Source organism: Plutella xylostella, chromosome Z, assembly GCF_932276165.1.
Source record: "Plutella xylostella chromosome Z, ilPluXylo3.1, whole genome shotgun sequence".
NCBI lineage: Eukaryota > Metazoa > Arthropoda > Insecta > Lepidoptera > Plutellidae > Plutella > Plutella xylostella.
The window spans coordinates 15,332,207-15,349,752 of record NC_064012.1 but is presented as its reverse complement, the minus strand read 5'-3'; the positions used below and the strand labels follow the sequence as shown (position 1 = coordinate 15,349,752).

Below are 17,546 nucleotides of genomic sequence, written 5' to 3'. Positions count from 1 at the left end.
ATCCAAAGTGGCTTATATACCACCGTCAGTCAGTACACAAGTCAAATGATCATTGTAAACATCCCAACTGGAACAACAAGGGAATGACGTGACGAATTATGACCGAGGGAGATATGTAAGTACGTCATGTGGCTGAAAACCCCAGAGGAATCAATAAGACACCGAAGAACGTGTGTATTTAAACCACTGACACTCTGGCCAATAAGGAATTAATATTGAAATATCTTGGCCACACTTTGATTGGAACCAATGGAACTGGGCCAGTCAAAACATTAAAACTGGCCACGAAGGAATATATATTCCAACTGGAAAAACCAATAATGACCGAAGACAAAACGTCACTATGCTAAATCCACTAGAAGCGACAAAGGAGCTCGATACATCGTCTCACCTGGAGAGGTAATTGTACCACCGTCAGTACAACCAATAAGGAATGGATCTTGGAATCTCAGGTGTTTAGACCACCAAAGAGTGACTCGTCCTATCTGGAGCATCCAGGGAATAACGAGTCAAGCTCTATGATCAGCTGAAAAAGACTTCGCAAAGAAACAAAGACAGTCAAAGTCAGTACACAAGTCAAATGATCATTGGAGATATTAAGACTGAAATGACACATCCAAACTGGAACAACCAGGAAATAACGTGTCAAATAATATAGAAAACCCAAGAGGAATCAATAGGACACAAAAAAAACGTGTGTGTTTACACCACCGCCACTCCGACCGATAAGGAATGGAATGAACTTAGAATCTTTATTATGCTTTGTATTGGAATTTAAATAATTCAGAAAATTACTGAGAATATTTGCATTTATCTGGTAAACGGAATGACCAGGATATACATATACACATTATGTACTTAAGTAGGTAACTACATGATCAAAATTTGATCAGTGGAAGTGAAAGTTAAATATTATCTTTATTAAATGTATGGCAATTTTTTTTCTGTCTGAAATGACAGGTCCAATCTAAACAACTAGGGAATAACGTGTCAATAATATTATGCATATTTAGGCCATATATATATACATACCAGTGGCAAAATGAAGACTGGATGAGAAATATTGACTAGGCCTAGAGGATTCGTTGGTCAACGCAGTATGTATCTTTATTTACAACACCGCTATCCCGACCAATAACGAATGAATCCTGAAACATTTTTGCCATTATTATATTGGAATGGAATTAACGTGGAATTGAACCAGTGGAAACATTAAGACATGTGTCGAAACAACCTGATTGAGACCATAGAGTACATTTTTTTTACTAGCGAATTGAGACCATACTAGTGGCAACATTAAGAAATGTGTCGAAATGTAGCTGTAGGACATGACCGAGGGAAATGACATGTTGGTATAGTAGGATTCGCTACAACCGTAGACAAATCTCTGTTCAAACCACCGTCAGTACAACCAATGAGGAATGGATCCTGGAATCCTTTTAGAATAGAATAAAATATTAATCATCATAATATACAATTTTGCACCATGAAAGAAAACATTTACTTACTACAAAATGTCAACTTCATAATAAAATAGTACAAACAGGCGGCCTTATTGCTAAACGCAATCTCAACCAGACAACCTTTGGATTTGAACCTTTTAAATGCCTTTTATTGGAATTTTGGATTAAGAATACTTAGACGTAATAGACTGAAACGTCTAGGAAAAAACACATTATGTTTCTACAAAAGTTGACCAGAGGAAGTTAATTATCCAATGGATTCTTTATTAAATAAATGTTACTTTGAATAAATTGACACATCCAATCTGGCAAAACTAGGGAATAACGTGTCAGGGAATAATCTGTCAGGGAATATCGTGCATATTGGGAAGCACTTTAGGCGGTTTACAAACTGCACACCGCTGCGGATTGCCTATACTATGGTAAATAGTAAAATATATGTCTGTGGTAGCGTAGCTCCCAAACAGTTGAACCGATTTACGTGAAGCAACCTGTCTAAGGCGGAATGGATACTGGATAATAGATAATGGATACTGGTGATGAAGAACGACTGGGAAAAAAGGAATCGGAATACCTTATACATCTCAAGAGGTGTTTTTATACCACGTCAGTACGAGTTCAAAGCGGAATGGATACTGGAATCTCCAGGGAATAACGTGACAAATAACGACTGGGAGAAACCCGAACCAGAATACCTCATCTCGAGAGTTGTTCTGTACCACTGTCAGTGCAACCAATGAGGAATGGATCTAGGAATCTTTTTTTATATCACTTCTTAGAAAAAGTCTGAAAATATGTACTGGGAATGTAAATACATGGGAAAATACATGACATGTCCAGGAAAAATGACATTAGGTACCTACATTAATTATATATTTAATTTAATTTTATTAGGGAAGTAATGACGTTTTTTACTCAGACTAAAATAACACGTACAATCTGGGACAGCCAGGGAATAACGTGTCAGGAATAACCAGTCTCATTTGAAAAGTCTTTAAGATAATCAGCAACTTGCTATTTCTTCTTTCAAAAACATTTCATACAAAATCCTTGGGCAATGGAAACTGAAATGTCCAGGCCATGGGAAAAGGATGAGCCGGAGTAATTATTTCACCTCGAGTGGTTGAAACCAATGGGGAATGGAGCTTGGAAACTTTTTTTAATAGTCCTCGGTTAAAGGATGTTTTTTTGGAGTAATGGGAAGCACTTAAGGCAATTTATACACTGCGGACCGCCGCGGATTGCGGATTTACCTCACATTGTTATAAGTTTAACATTTATTGTGTATGTGTGGGTGGTAGCGTAGCTCCCAAACAGCTGAACCGATTTAAGAGGAGCGCCAGAACCTATCAAAGCTGGGATGGATACTAGAATCTCCAGGGAATAACGTGACGAATGACGACTGGGAAAAGAACGAGCCGGAAAATCTGTGGTGTTCTATACCACTGTCAGTGCGACTAATGAGGAATGGATCTTGGAAACTTTTGTCTGAGAATATGTACTTACCGGAAATGTACAGAGAGAAAAAACATGAAATGTGTAGGAAAAAACACATTAGGTATCTACCTACATTAATTATATAATTATTTAAGTAGGTAAGTAATGAATACATTTTTCACTCGGACTAAAATGACACGTCCAATCTGGAACAGCCAGGGAATAACGTGTCAAGGAATAATCTGTCAGGGAATATCGTGCATATTGGGAAGCACTTTGGGCAATTTATACACTGCGCACCGCTGTAGACTCACCATTTACGGCTGAACCGATTTACGGTCAGTACGAGTTCAAAGCGGAATGGATACTGGAATCTCCAGGGAATAACGTGACGAATAACGACTGGGAGAAACCCGAACCAGAATACCTCATCTCGAGAGTTGTTCTATACCACTGTCAGTGCAACCAATGAGGAATGGATCTAGGAATCTTTTTTAATATTCCTTCTTAGAAAATGTCTGAGAATATGTACTGGGAATGTAAATACATGGGAAAATACATGAAATGTCCAGGAAAAATTACATTAGGTACCTACATTAATTATATATTTTATTTTATTTTATTAGGGAAGTAATGACGTTTTTTACTCAGACTAAAATAACACGTCCAATCTGGGACAGCCAGGGAATAACGTGTCAAGAATAACCAGTCTCATTTGAAAAGTCTTTAAGATAATCAGCGACTTGCTATTTCTTCTTTCAAAAACATTTCACCCAAGTACTTGTATAATATACAGAATCCTTGGGCAATGGAAACTGAAATGTCCAGGCCATGGGAAAAGGAGGAGCCAGAGTAATTATTTCACCTCGAGTGGTTGAAACCAATGGGGAATGGAGCTTGGAAACTTTTTTAAATAGTCCTCGGTTAAAGGATGTTTTTTTGTAGTAATGGGAAGCACTTAAGGCAATTTATACATTGCGCACCGCCGCGGATTGCGGATTTACCTCACATTGTTATAAGTTTAACATTTATTGTGTTGTGTGGGTGGTAGCGTAGCTCCCAAACAGCTGAACCGATTTAAGAGGAGCGCCAGAACCTATCAAAGCTGGAATGGATACTAGAATCTCCAGGGAATAACGTGACGAATGACGACTGGGAAAAGAACGAGCCGGAAAATCTTTGGTGTTCTATACCACTGTCAGTGCAACCAATGAGGAATGGATCTTGGAAACTTTTGTCTGAGAATATGTACTTACCGGAAATGTACAGAGAGAAAAAACATGAAATGTGTAGGAAAAAACACATTAGGTATCTACCTACATTAATTATATATTTTATTTAAGTAGGTAAGTAATGAATACATTTTTCACTCAGACTAAAATGACACGTCCAATCTGGAACAGCCAGGGAATAACGTGTCAGGAATAGAACCAGTCTCATTAGAAAAGCCTTAAGATAAACAGCGACTTGCTATTTCTTCTTGGAAAAACATTTCACCCAAGTACTTGTATAATATACAACAAAATCCTTGGGCAATGGAAACTGGAATGTCCAGGGCATACATACCAGTGGCAAAATGAAGACTGGCGACGTGGATGAGAAATATTGACTAGGCCTAGAGGATTCGTTGGTCACCGCAGTACGTATCTTTATTTACACCACCGCTATCCCGACCAATGACGAATGAATCCTGAAATATTTTTGCCATTATTATATTGGAATGGGAACAACGTGGAATTGAACCAGTGGAAACATTAAGAAATGTGTCGAGATATAACTGTGAGAACAAGAGAATATCATGACTAATCATGACCGAGGGAAATGACATGTTGGTATAGGATTCACTACAACGGTAGACAAATCTCTGTTCAAACCACCGTCAGTACAACCAATGAGGAATGGATCCAGGAATCCTTTTAGAATAGAATAAAATATTAATCATCATAATATACAATTATGCACCATGAAAGAAAACATTTACTTACTACAAAATGTCAAATTAATAATAAAATAGTACAAACAGGCGGGCTTATTGCTAAAAGCAATCTCTACCAGACAACCTTTGGATTTGAACCATTTAAATGCATTTTATTGGAATTTTGGATTAAGAATACTTAGACGTAATAGACTGAAAGGTCAAGGAAAAAACACATTATGTTTCTACAAAAGTTGACCAGTGAAAGTTAATTATCCAATGGACTCTTTATTTAATAAATGTTACCTACTTTGAATAAAATGACACATCCAATCTGAAAAAAACAGGCAATAACGTGTCAGGGAAAAATCTGTCAGGGAATATCGTTCATATTGGGAAGCACTTTAGGCGGTTTACAAACTGCACACCGCTGCGGATTGCCTATACTATGGTAAATAGTAAAATATATGTCTGTGGCAGCGTAGCTCCCAAACAGTTGAACCGATTTACGTGAAGCAACCTGTCTAAGGCTGAATGGATACTGGATAATAGATAATGGATACTGGTGATGAAGAACGACTGGGAAAAAAGGAATCGGAATACCTTATACATCTGAAGAGGTGTTTTTATACCACGTCAGTACGAGTTCAAAGCGGAATGGATACTGGAATCTCCAGGGAATAACGTGACCAATAACGACTGGGAGAAACCCGAACCAGAATACCTCATCTCGAGAGTTGTTCTATACCACTGTCAGTGCAACCAATGAGGAATGGATCTAGGAATCTTTTTTATATCACTTCTTAGAAAAAGTCTGAGAATATGTACTGGGAATGTAAATACATGGGAAAATACATGAAATGTCCAGGAAAAATGACATTAGGTACCTACATTAATTATATATTTAATTTTATTTTATTAGGGAAGTAATGACGTTTTTTACTCAGACTAAAATAACACGTCCAATCTGGGACAGCCAGGGAATAACGTGTCAGGAATAACCAGTCTCATTTGAAAAGTCTTTAAGATAATCAGCGACTTGCTATTTCTTCTTTCAAAAACATTTCACCCAAGTACTTGTATAATATACAAAATCCTTGGGCAATGGAAACTGAAATGTCCAGGCCATGGGAAAAAGATGAGCCAGAATAATTATTTCACCTTGAGTGATTGAAACCAATGGGGAATGGAGCTTGGAAACTTTTTTAAATAGTCCTCGGGTAAAGGGTGTTTTCTTGTAGTAATGGGAAGCACTTTAGGCAATTTATACACTGCGCACCGCCGCGGATTGCGGATTTACCTCACATTGTTATAAATTTAACATTTATGTGTGTATGTGTGGGTAGTAGCGAAGCTCCCAAACGGCTGAACCGATTTACGAGGAGCGCCAGAACCTATCAAAGCTGGAATGGATACTAGAATCTCCAGGGAATAACGTGACGAATGACGACTGGGAAAAGAACGAGCCGGAATATCTGTGGTGTTCTATACCACTGTCAGTGCAACTAATAAGGAATGGATCTTAGAAACATTTGTCTAAGAATATCTACTTACCGTAAATGTACAAAGAAAACATGAAATGTGTATGAAAAAACACATTACGTATCTATCTACCTACATTAATTATATATTTTATTTAAGTAGGTAAGTAATGAATACGTTTTTCACTCGGACTAAAATGACACGTCCAATCTGGAACAGCCAGGGAATAACGTGTCAGGAATAGAACCAGTCTCATTAGAAAAGCCTTAAGATAAACAGCGACTTGCTATTTCTTCTTGGAAAAACATTTCACCCAAGTACTTGTATAATATACAACAAAATCCTTGGGCAATGGAAACTGTAATGTCCAGGGCATACATACCAGTGGCAAAATGAAGACTGGCGACGTGGATGAGAAATATTGACTAGGCCTAGAGGATTCGTTGGTCACCGCAGTACGTATCTTTATTTACACTACCGCTATCCCGACCAATGACGAATGAATCCTGAAATATTTTTGCCATTATTATATTGGGATGGGAACAACGTGGAATTGAACCAGTGGAAATGTGTCGAAATATAACTGTGAGAACAAGAGAATATCATGACGAATCATGACCGAGGGAAATGACATGTTGGTATAGGATTCGCTACAACCGTAGACAAATCTCTGTTTCAACCACCAACAACCAATGAGGAATGGATCATGGAATATTTTGGCCTCATTTATATTGGAACTGTGCCAGTCAAAACATTAAAACAGGCCACGAAGGAATATATGCCAACTGGAACAACCAATAATGACCGAGGACGAAACGTCACCATGCTAAACCCACTAGAGGCGATAAAGGAGCTCGATACATCGTCTCACCTGGAGAGGTATTTTTACCACCGTCAGTACAACCAATAAGGAATGGATCTTGGAATCTGAGGAGCATCCAGGGAATAACTAGTCAAGCTCTATGATCGGCTGAAAAAGACTTCGCAAAGAAATAAAGACCACAATCCACAGAAGCTTTTATACCACCGTCAGTCAGTACACAAGTCAAAGAATCGTTGGAAACATTAAGACTAAAATGACACGTCCAATCTAAAAACAACTAGGGAATAACGTGGCAATAATATTGTGCATATTTAGGCCATATACATACATACGTGTAACTGTAACGTGTCAATAATATAGTGGCAAAATGAAGACTGGATGAGAATGGATTGGAATGGAATTAACGTGGAATTGAACCAGTGGAAACATTAAGACATGTGTTGAAACAACCTGATTGAGACCATAGAGTACATTTTTTTTACTAGCGAATTGAGACCATACTAGTGGCAACATTAAGAAATGTGTCGAAATGTAGCTGTAGGACATGACCGAGGGAAATGACATGTTGGTATAGTAGGATTCGCTACAACCGTAGACAAATCTCTGTTCAAACCACCGTCAGTACAACCAATGAGGAATGGATCCTGGAATCCTTTTAGAATAGAATAAAATATTAATCATCATAATATACAATTTTGCACCATGAAAGAAAACATTTACTTACTACAAAATGTCAACTTCATAATAAAATAGTACAAACAGGCGGCCTTATTGCTAAACGCAATCTCAACCAGACAACCTTTGGATTTGAACCTTTTAAATGCCTTTTATTGGAATTTTGGATTAAGAATACTTAGACGTAATAGACTGAAACGTCTAGGAAAAAACACATTATGTTTCTACAAAAGTTGACCAGTGGAAGTTAATTATCCAATGGATTCTTTATTTAATAAATGTTACTTTCAATAAATTGACAGATCCAATCTGGCAAAACTAGGGAATAACGTGTCAGGGAATAATCTGTCAGGGAATATCGTGCATATTGGGTAGCACTTTAGGCGGTTTACAAACTGCACACCGCTGCGGATTGCCTATACTATGGTAAATAGTAAAATATATGTCTATGGTAGCGTAGCTCCCAAAAAGTTGAACCGATTTACGTGAAGCAACCTGTCTAAGGCGGAATGGATACTGGATAATAGATAATGGATACTGGTGATGAAGAACGACTGGGAAAAAAGGAATCGGAATACCTTATACATCTCAAGAGGTGTTTTTATACCACGTCAGTACGAGTTCAAAGCGGAATGGATACTGGAATCTCCAGGGAATAACTTGACCAATAACGACTGAGAAGCCCGAACCAGAATACCTACCTCATCTCGAGAGTTGTTCTGTACCACTGTCAGTGCAACCAATGAGGAATGGATCTAGGAATCTTTTTTAATATTCCTTCTTAGAATATGTACTGGGAATGTAAATACATGGGAAAATACATGAAATGTCCAGGAAAAATGACATTAGGTACCTACATAAATTATATATTTAATTTAATTTTATTAGGGAAGTAATGACGCAGACTAAAATAACACGTCCAATCTGGGACAGCCAGGGAATAACGTGTCAGGAATAACCAGTCTCATTTGAAAAGTCTTTAAGATAATCAGCGACTTGCTATTACTTCTTTCAAAAACATTTCACCCAAGTACTTGTATAATATACAAAATCCTTGGGCAATGGAAACTGAAATGTCCAGGCCATGGGAAAAGGAGGAGCCAGAGTAATTATTTCACCTCGAGTGGTTGAAACCAATGGGGAATGGAGCTTGGAAACTTTTTTAAATAGTCCTCGGGTAAAGGATGTTTTCTTGTAGTAATGGGAAGCACTTTAGGCAATTTATACACTGCGCACCGCCGCGGATTGCGGATTTACCTCACATTGCTATAAGTTTAACATTTATGTGTATCTGACGGTGGTAGCGAAGCTCCCAAATGGCTGAACCGATTTACGAGGAGTGCCAGAACCTATCAAAGCTGGAATGGATACTAGAATCTCCAGTGAATAACGTGACGAATGACGACTGGGAAAAGAACGAGCCGGAATATCTGTGGTGTTCTATACCACTGTCAGTGCAACTAATAAGGAATGGATCTTAGAAACATTTGTCTAAGAATATCTACTTACCGGAAATGTACAAAGAAAACATGAAATGTGTATAAAAAAACACATTACGTATCTATCTACCTACATTAATTATATAATTATTTAAGTAGGTAAGTAATGAATACATTTTTCACTCAGACTAAAATGACACGTCCAATCTGGAACAGCCAGGGAATAACGTGTCAGGAATAGAACCAGTCTCATTAGAAAAGCCTTAAGATAAACAGCGACTTGCTATTTCTTCATGGAAAAACATTTCACCCAAGTACTTGTATAATATACAAAAAAATCCTTGGGCAATGGAAACTGAAATGTCCAGGGCATACATGCCAGTGGCAAAATGAAGACTGGCGACGTGGATGAGAAATATTGACTAGGCCTAGAGGATTCGTTGGTCACCGCAGTACGTATCTTTATTTACACCACCGCTATCCCGACCAATGACGAATGAATCCTGAAATATTTTTGCCATTATTATATTGGAATGAGAACAACGTGGAATTGAACCAGTGGAAACATTAAGAAATTTGTCGAAATATAGCTGTAAGAACCAGAGAAATATCATGACGAATCATGACCGAGGGAAATGACATGTCGGTATAGGATTCGCTACAACCGTAGACAAATCTCTGTTTTTAAACCACCGTCAGTACAACCAATGAGGAATGGATCCTGGAATCCTTTTAGAATAGAATACAATATTAATAATCATAAGAAAACATTTACTTATTACAAAATGTCAACTTAATAATAAAATAGTACAAACAGGCGGGCTTATTGCTAAAAGCAATCTCTACCAGACAACCTTTGGATTTGAACCTTTTAAATGCCTTTTATTGGAATTTTGGATTAAGAATACTTAGACGTAATAGACTGAAACGTCTAGGAAACACATTATGTTTCTACAAAAGTTGACCAGTGAAAGTTAATTATCCAATGGACTCTTTATTTAATAAATGTTACTTTGAATAAAATGACACATCCAATCTGAAAAAACCAGGCAATAACGTGTCAGGGAAAAATCTGTCAGGGAATATCGTGCATATTGGGTAGCACTTTAGGCGGTTTACAAACTGCACACCGCTGCGGATTGCCTATACTATGGTAAATAGTAAAATATATATCTGTGGTAGCGTAGCTCCCAAACAGTTGAACCGATTTACGTGAAGCAACCTGTCTAAGGCGGAATGGATACTGGATAATGGATAATGGATACTGATGATGAAGAACGACTGGGAAAAAAGGAATCGGAATACCTTATACATCTCAAGAGGTGTTATTATACCACGTCAGTACGAGTTCAAAGCGGAATGGATACTGGAATCTCCAGGGAATAACGTGACCAATAACGACTGAGAAGCCCGAACCAGAATACTTCATCTCAAGAGTTGTTCTATACCACTGTCAGTGCAACCAATGAGGAATGGATCTAGGAATCTTTTTTATATCACTTCTTAGAAAAATTCTGAGAATATGTACTGGGAATGTAAATACATGGGAAAATACATGACATGTTCAGGAAAAAACACATTAGGTACCTACATTAATTATATATTTAATTAGGGAAGTAATGACGTTTTTTACTCGGACTAAAAATGACACGTCCAATCTGGGACAGCCAGGGAATAACGTGTCAGGAATATCCAGTCTCATTTGAAAAGTCTTTAAGATAATCAGCGACTTGCTATTTCTTCTTTCAAAAACATTTCACCCAAGTACTTGTATAATATACAAAATCCTTGGGCAATGGAAACTGAAATGTCCAGGCCATGGGAAAAGGATGAGCCGGAGTAATTATTTCACCTTGAGTGGTTGAAACCAATGGGGAATGGAGCTTGGAAACTTTTTTAAATAGTCCTCGGGAAGCACTTTAGGCAATTTATACACTAATATATATTTTATTTAAGTAGGTAAGTAATGAATACATTTTTCACTCTGACTAAAATGACACGTCCAATCTGGAACAGCCAGGGAATAACGTGTCAGGAATAGAACCAGTATCATTAGAAAAGCCTTAAGATAAACAGCGACTTGCTATTTCTTCGTGGAAAACATTTCACCTAAGTACTTGTATAATATACAACAAAATCCTTGGGCAATGGAAACTGTAATGTCCAGGGCATACATACCAGTGGCAAAATGAAGACTGGCGACGTGGATGAGAAATATTGACTAGGCCTAGAGGATTCGTTGGTCACCGCAGTACGTATCTTTATTTACACCACCGCTATCCCGACCAATGACGAATGAATCCTGAAATATTTTTGCCATTATTATATTGGAATGGGAACAACGTGGAATTGAACCAGTGGAAACATTAAGAAATTTGTCGAAATATAGCTGTAAGAACCAGAGAAATATCATGACGAATCATGACCGAGGGAAATGACATGTCGGTATAGGATTCGCTACAACCGTAGACAAATCTCTGTTTTTAAACCACCGTCAGTACAACCAATGAGGAATGGATCCTGGAATCCTTTTAGAATAGAATACAATATTAATAATCATAAGAAAACATTTACTTATTACAAAATGTCAACTTAATAATAAAATAGTACAAACAGGCGGGCTTATTGCTAAAAGCAATCTCTACCAGACAACCTTTGGATTTGAACCTTTTAAATGCCTTTTATTGGAATTTTGGATTAAGAATACTTAGACGTAATAGACTGAAACGTCTAGGAAACACATTATGTTTCTACAAAAGTTGACCAGTGAAAGTTAATTATCCAATGGACTCTTTATTTAATAAATGTTACTTTGAATAAAATGACACATCCAATCTGAAAAAACCAGGCAATAACGTGTCAGGGAAAAATCTGTCAGGGAATATCGTGCATATTGGGTAGCACTTTAGGCGGTTTACAAACTGCACACCGCTGCGGATTGCCTATACTATGGTAAATAGTAAAATATATATCTGTGGTAGCGTAGCTCCCAAACAGTTGAACCGATTTACGTGAAGCAACCTGTCTAAGGCGGAATGGATACTGGATAATGGATAATGGATACTGATGATGAAGAACGACTGGGAAAAAAGGAATCGGAATACCTTATACATCTCAAGAGGTGTTATTATACCACGTCAGTACGAGTTCAAAGCGGAATGGATACTGGAATCTCCAGGGAATAACGTGACCAATAACGACTGAGAAGCCCGAACCAGAATACTTCATCTCAAGAGTTGTTCTATACCACTGTCAGTGCAACCAATGAGGAATGGATCTAGGAATCTTTTTTATATCACTTCTTAGAAAAATTCTGAGAATATGTACTGGGAATGTAAATACATGGGAAAATACATGACATGTTCAGGAAAAAACACATTAGGTACCTACATTAATTATATATTTAATTAGGGAAGTAATGACGTTTTTTACTCGGACTAAAAATGACACGTCCAATCTGGGACAGCCAGGGAATAACGTGTCAGGAATATCCAGTCTCATTTGAAAAGTCTTTAAGATAATCAGCGACTTGCTATTTCTTCTTTCAAAAACATTTCACCCAAGTACTTGTATAATATACAAAATCCTTGGGCAATGGAAACTGAAATGTCCAGGCCATGGGAAAAGGATGAGCCGGAGTAATTATTTCACCTTGAGTGGTTGAAACCAATGGGGAATGGAGCTTGGAAACTTTTTTAAATAGTCCTCGGGAAGCACTTTAGGCAATTTATACACTAATATATATTTTATTTAAGTAGGTAAGTAATGAATACATTTTTCACTCTGACTAAAATGACACGTCCAATCTGGAACAGCCAGGGAATAACGTGTCAGGAATAGAACCAGTATCATTAGAAAAGCCTTAAGATAAACAGCGACTTGCTATTTCTTCGTGGAAAACATTTCACCTAAGTACTTGTATAATATACAACAAAATCCTTGGGCAATGGAAACTGTAATGTCCAGGGCATACATACCAGTGGCAAAATGAAGACTGGCGACGTGGATGAGAAATATTGACTAGGCCTAGAGGATTCGTTGGTCACCGCAGTACGTATCTTTATTTACACCACCGCTATCCCGACCAATGACGAATGAATCCTGAAATATTTTTGCCATTATTATATTGGAATGGGAACAACGTGGAATTGAACCAGTGGAAACATTAAGAAATTTGTCGAAATATAGCTGTAAGAACCAGAGAATAATCATGACGAATCATGACCGAGGGAAATGACATGTTGGTATAGGATTCGCTACAGCCGTAGACAAATCTCTGTTTTTAAACCACCGTCAGTACAACCAATGAGGAATGGATCCTGGAATCCTTTTAGAATAGAATACAATATTAATAATCATAATATACAAGTTTGCACCATGAAAGAAAACATTTACTTATTACAAAATGTCAACTTAATAATAAAATAGTACAAACAGGCGGGCTTATTGCTAAAAGCAATCTCTACCAGACAACCTTTGGATTTGAACCTTTTAAATGCCTTTTATTGGAATTTTGGATTAAGAATACTTAGACGTAATAGACTGAAAAGTCTAGGAAAAAACACATTATGTTTCTACAAAAGTTGACCAGTGGAAGTTAATTATCCAATGGATTCTTTATTTAATAAATGTTACTTTCAATAAATTGACAGATCCAATCTGGCAAAACTAGGGAATAACGTGTCAGGGAATAATCTGTCAGGGAATATCGTTCATATTGGGAAGCACTTTAGGCGGTTTACAAACTGCACCCCGCTGCGGATTGCCTATACTATGGTAAATAGTAAAATATATGTCCGTGGTAGCGTAGCTCCCAAACAGTTGAACCGATTTACGTGAAGCAACCTGTCTAAGGCGGAATGGATACTGGATAATAGATCATGGATACTGGTGATGAAGAACGACTGGGAAAAAAGGAATGGGAATACCTTATACATCTCAAGAGGTGTTATTATACCACGTCAGTACGAGTTCAAAGCGGAATGGATACTGGATAATAGATAATGGATACTGGTGATGAAGAACGACTGGGAAAAAAGGAATCGGAATACCTTATACATCTCAAGAGGCGTTTTTATACCACGTCAGTACGAGTTCAAAGCGGAATGGATACTGGAATCTCCAGGGAATAACGTGACCAATAACGACTGGGAGAAACCCGAACCAGAATACCTCATCTTGAGAGTTGTTCTATACCACTGTCAGTGCAACCAATGAGGAATGGATCTAGGAATCTTTTTTAATATTCCTTCTTAGAAAATGTCTGAGAATATGTACTGGGAATGAAAATACATGACATGTCCAGGAAAAAACACATTAGGTACCTACATTAATTATATATTTAATTAGGGAAGTAATGACGTTTTATACTCGGACTAAAAATGACACGTCCAATCTGGGACAGCCAGGGAATAACGTGTCAGGAGTAACTAGTCTGATTAGAGAAGTCTTTAAGATAAGCAGCGATTTGCTATTTCTTCTTTGAAAAACATTTCACCCAAGTACTTGTATAATATACAAAATCCTTGGGCAATGGAAACTCCTGGAATGTCCAGGCCGTGGGAAAAGGATGAACCCGAATAGGTATCTAATTATTTCAGTGCAATCAATGAGGAATGGATCTTGGAAACTTTTATTAAATATTAATTATTAGAAAAACTCTGAGAATATGTACTGGTAATGTACAGGGGAAAATACACGAAATGTCCAGGTAAGAACACATTAGTTATCTACCTACATTAATTATATATATATTATATTTAATTAGGTAAGTAATGACGTTTTTTACTCGGATTAAAATGACACGCTCAATCTGGAATAACGTGTCAGGAATAATAATAGATCTCGGTAGAAATGTCTTTTAGATAAACAGCGACTTGCTGTTACTACTTACCTACTTGGAAAAACAATTCACCCAAGTCGTTTTATAGTATATCCTTGGGTAGCGTAGCTCCCGAACGGCTGAACCGATTTACGAGAAGCGACACCACGTTTCCAACCTGAAATGGATACTAGAATCTCCAGGGAATAACGTGACGAATGACGACTGGGAAAAGAACGAGCCGGAATATCTGTGGTGTTCTATACCACTGTCAGTGCAACCAATGAGGAATGGATCTAGGAATCTTTTTTTACATCACTTCTTAGAAAAAGTCTGAGAATATGTACTGGGAATGTATGTAAATACATGGGAAAATACATGAAATGTCCAGGAAACATTAATTATATATTTAATTTTATTTTATTAGGGAAGTAATGACGTTTTTTACTCGGACTAAAATAACACGTCCAATCTGGGACAGCCAGGGAATAACGTGTCAGGAATAACCAGTCTCATTAGAAAAGTCTTTAAGATAATCAGCGCCTTCCTCTTTCTTCTTTCAAAAACATTTCACCCAAGTACTTGTATAATATACAAAACCCTTGGGCAATGGAAACTGAAATGTCCAGGCCATGGGAAAAAGATGAGCCGGAGTAATTATTTCACCTCGAGTGGTTGAAACCAATGGGGAATGGAGCTTGGAAACTTTTTTAAATAGTCCTCGGGTAAAGGATGTTTTCTTGTAGTAATGGGAAGCACTTTAGGCAATTTATACACTGCGCACCGCCGCGGATTGCGGATTTACCTCACATTGTTATAAGTTTAACATTTATGTGTATGTGTGGGTAGTAGCGAAGCTCCCAAACGGCTGAACCGATTTACGAGGAGCGCCTGAACCTATCAAAGCTGGAATGGATACTAGAATCTCCAGGGAATAACGTGACGAATGACGACTGGGAAAAGAACGAGCCGGAATATCTGTGGTGTTCTATACCACTGTCAGTGCAACCAATGAGGAATGGATCTTGGAAACATTTGTCTACAAATATCTACTTACCGGAAATGTACAAAGAAAAAAACATGAAATGTGTATGAAAAAACACATTACGTATCTATCTACCTACATTAATTATATATTTTATTTAAGTAGGTAAGTAATGAATACGTTTTTCACTAGGACTAAAATGACACGTCCAATCTGGAACAGCCAGGGAATAACGTGTCAGGAATAGAACCAGTCTCATTAGAAAAGCCTTAAGATAAACAGCGACTTGCTATTTCTTCTTGGAAAAATATTTCACCCAAGTACTTGTATAATATACAACAAAATCCTTGGGCAATGGAAACTGTAATGTCCAGGGCATACATACCAGTGGCAAAATGAAGACTGGCGACGTGGATGAGAAATATTGACTAGGCCTAGAGGATTCGTTGGTCACCGCAGTACGTATCTTTATTTAGAATAGAATAGAATAGAATATTGAATAGGAAATTGAACCAGTGGAAACATTAAGAAATGTGTCGAAATATAACTGTGAGAACAAGAGAATATCATGACGAATCATGACCGAGGGAAATGACATGTTGTTATAGGATTCGCTACAACCGTAGACAAATCTCTGTTCAAACCACCGTCAGTACAACCAATGAGGAATGGATCCTGGAATCCTTTTAGAATAGAATACAATATTATTAATCATAATATACAATTTTGCACCATGACCAATGGGGAATGGATCTTAAAATCTTTTTTTAATATTGCTTCTAAGAAAAAGTCCGAGAATATGAAGCCGAAGATGAATGTACAGGGGAAAAAACATGAAATGTCCAGGAAAAAACACATTACGTGTATCTACCTACCTACATTAATTATATATTTAATTTTATTTAAGTTGGGAAGTAGGTACTAACGTTTTTTACTCGGACTAAGAATGACACGTCCAATCTGGAACAGCCAGGGAATAACGTGTCAGGAATAATCAGTCTCGGTAGAAAAAAACAGCGACTTTCTATTACTACCTACTTGGAAAAACAGTTCACCCAAGTCCTTGTATAGTATACATTATCCTTGGGTAATGGAAACTGGAATGTCCAGGGAATGGGGGAAGCACGAAACGGAAGCGTCCTTAGTCGAGCGGGCTTCAGTGATCGTAACTGATCACTGAGGTTAAGCAACAACTGGCACGGTCAGCCATAGGATGGGTGACCGATTTCAAATGGTTCTTTTCGGGACGCTTCCGTGCTTCGGAGCGTGGTGGACTAGGCCTAAACCCTTACTTCATTGGAAGGAGACCTGTGCCCCAGCAGTGGGGATGTATACGGTTATGAAGATGATGATGACGAACCGAAATACCTACTTAATTATTTCAGTGCAACCAATGAGGAATGGAGCTTGGAAACTTTTTTTTAATAGTCCATGAGTAAAGGATGTTTTCTTATGGATGGAGCGTGACAAAGCGGAATGGATGTCGGATTCTGATATTCTCATGCA

General features: G+C 37.6%; 2 long non-coding RNA genes across 2 annotated transcripts; both read right to left on the bottom strand.

The window, feature by feature from the left end:
* Positions 1-1,393: 1,393 nt before the first annotated feature.
* Positions 1,394-17,283, bottom strand: LOC125491211. Its single transcript, XR_007268187.1, has 2 exons — positions 14,559-17,283; positions 1,394-2,322 (listed from the first exon to the last, which is right to left on the bottom strand). It is a non-coding gene; the product is annotated as an uncharacterized LOC125491211 (long non-coding RNA).
* On the bottom strand, positions 8,583-13,117 carry LOC125491212. The gene is made up of 2 exons (XR_007268188.1): positions 12,621-13,117; positions 8,583-8,648 (listed from the first exon to the last, which is right to left on the bottom strand). It is a non-coding gene; the product is annotated as an uncharacterized LOC125491212 (long non-coding RNA).
* Positions 17,284-17,546: the final 263 nt, after the last annotated feature.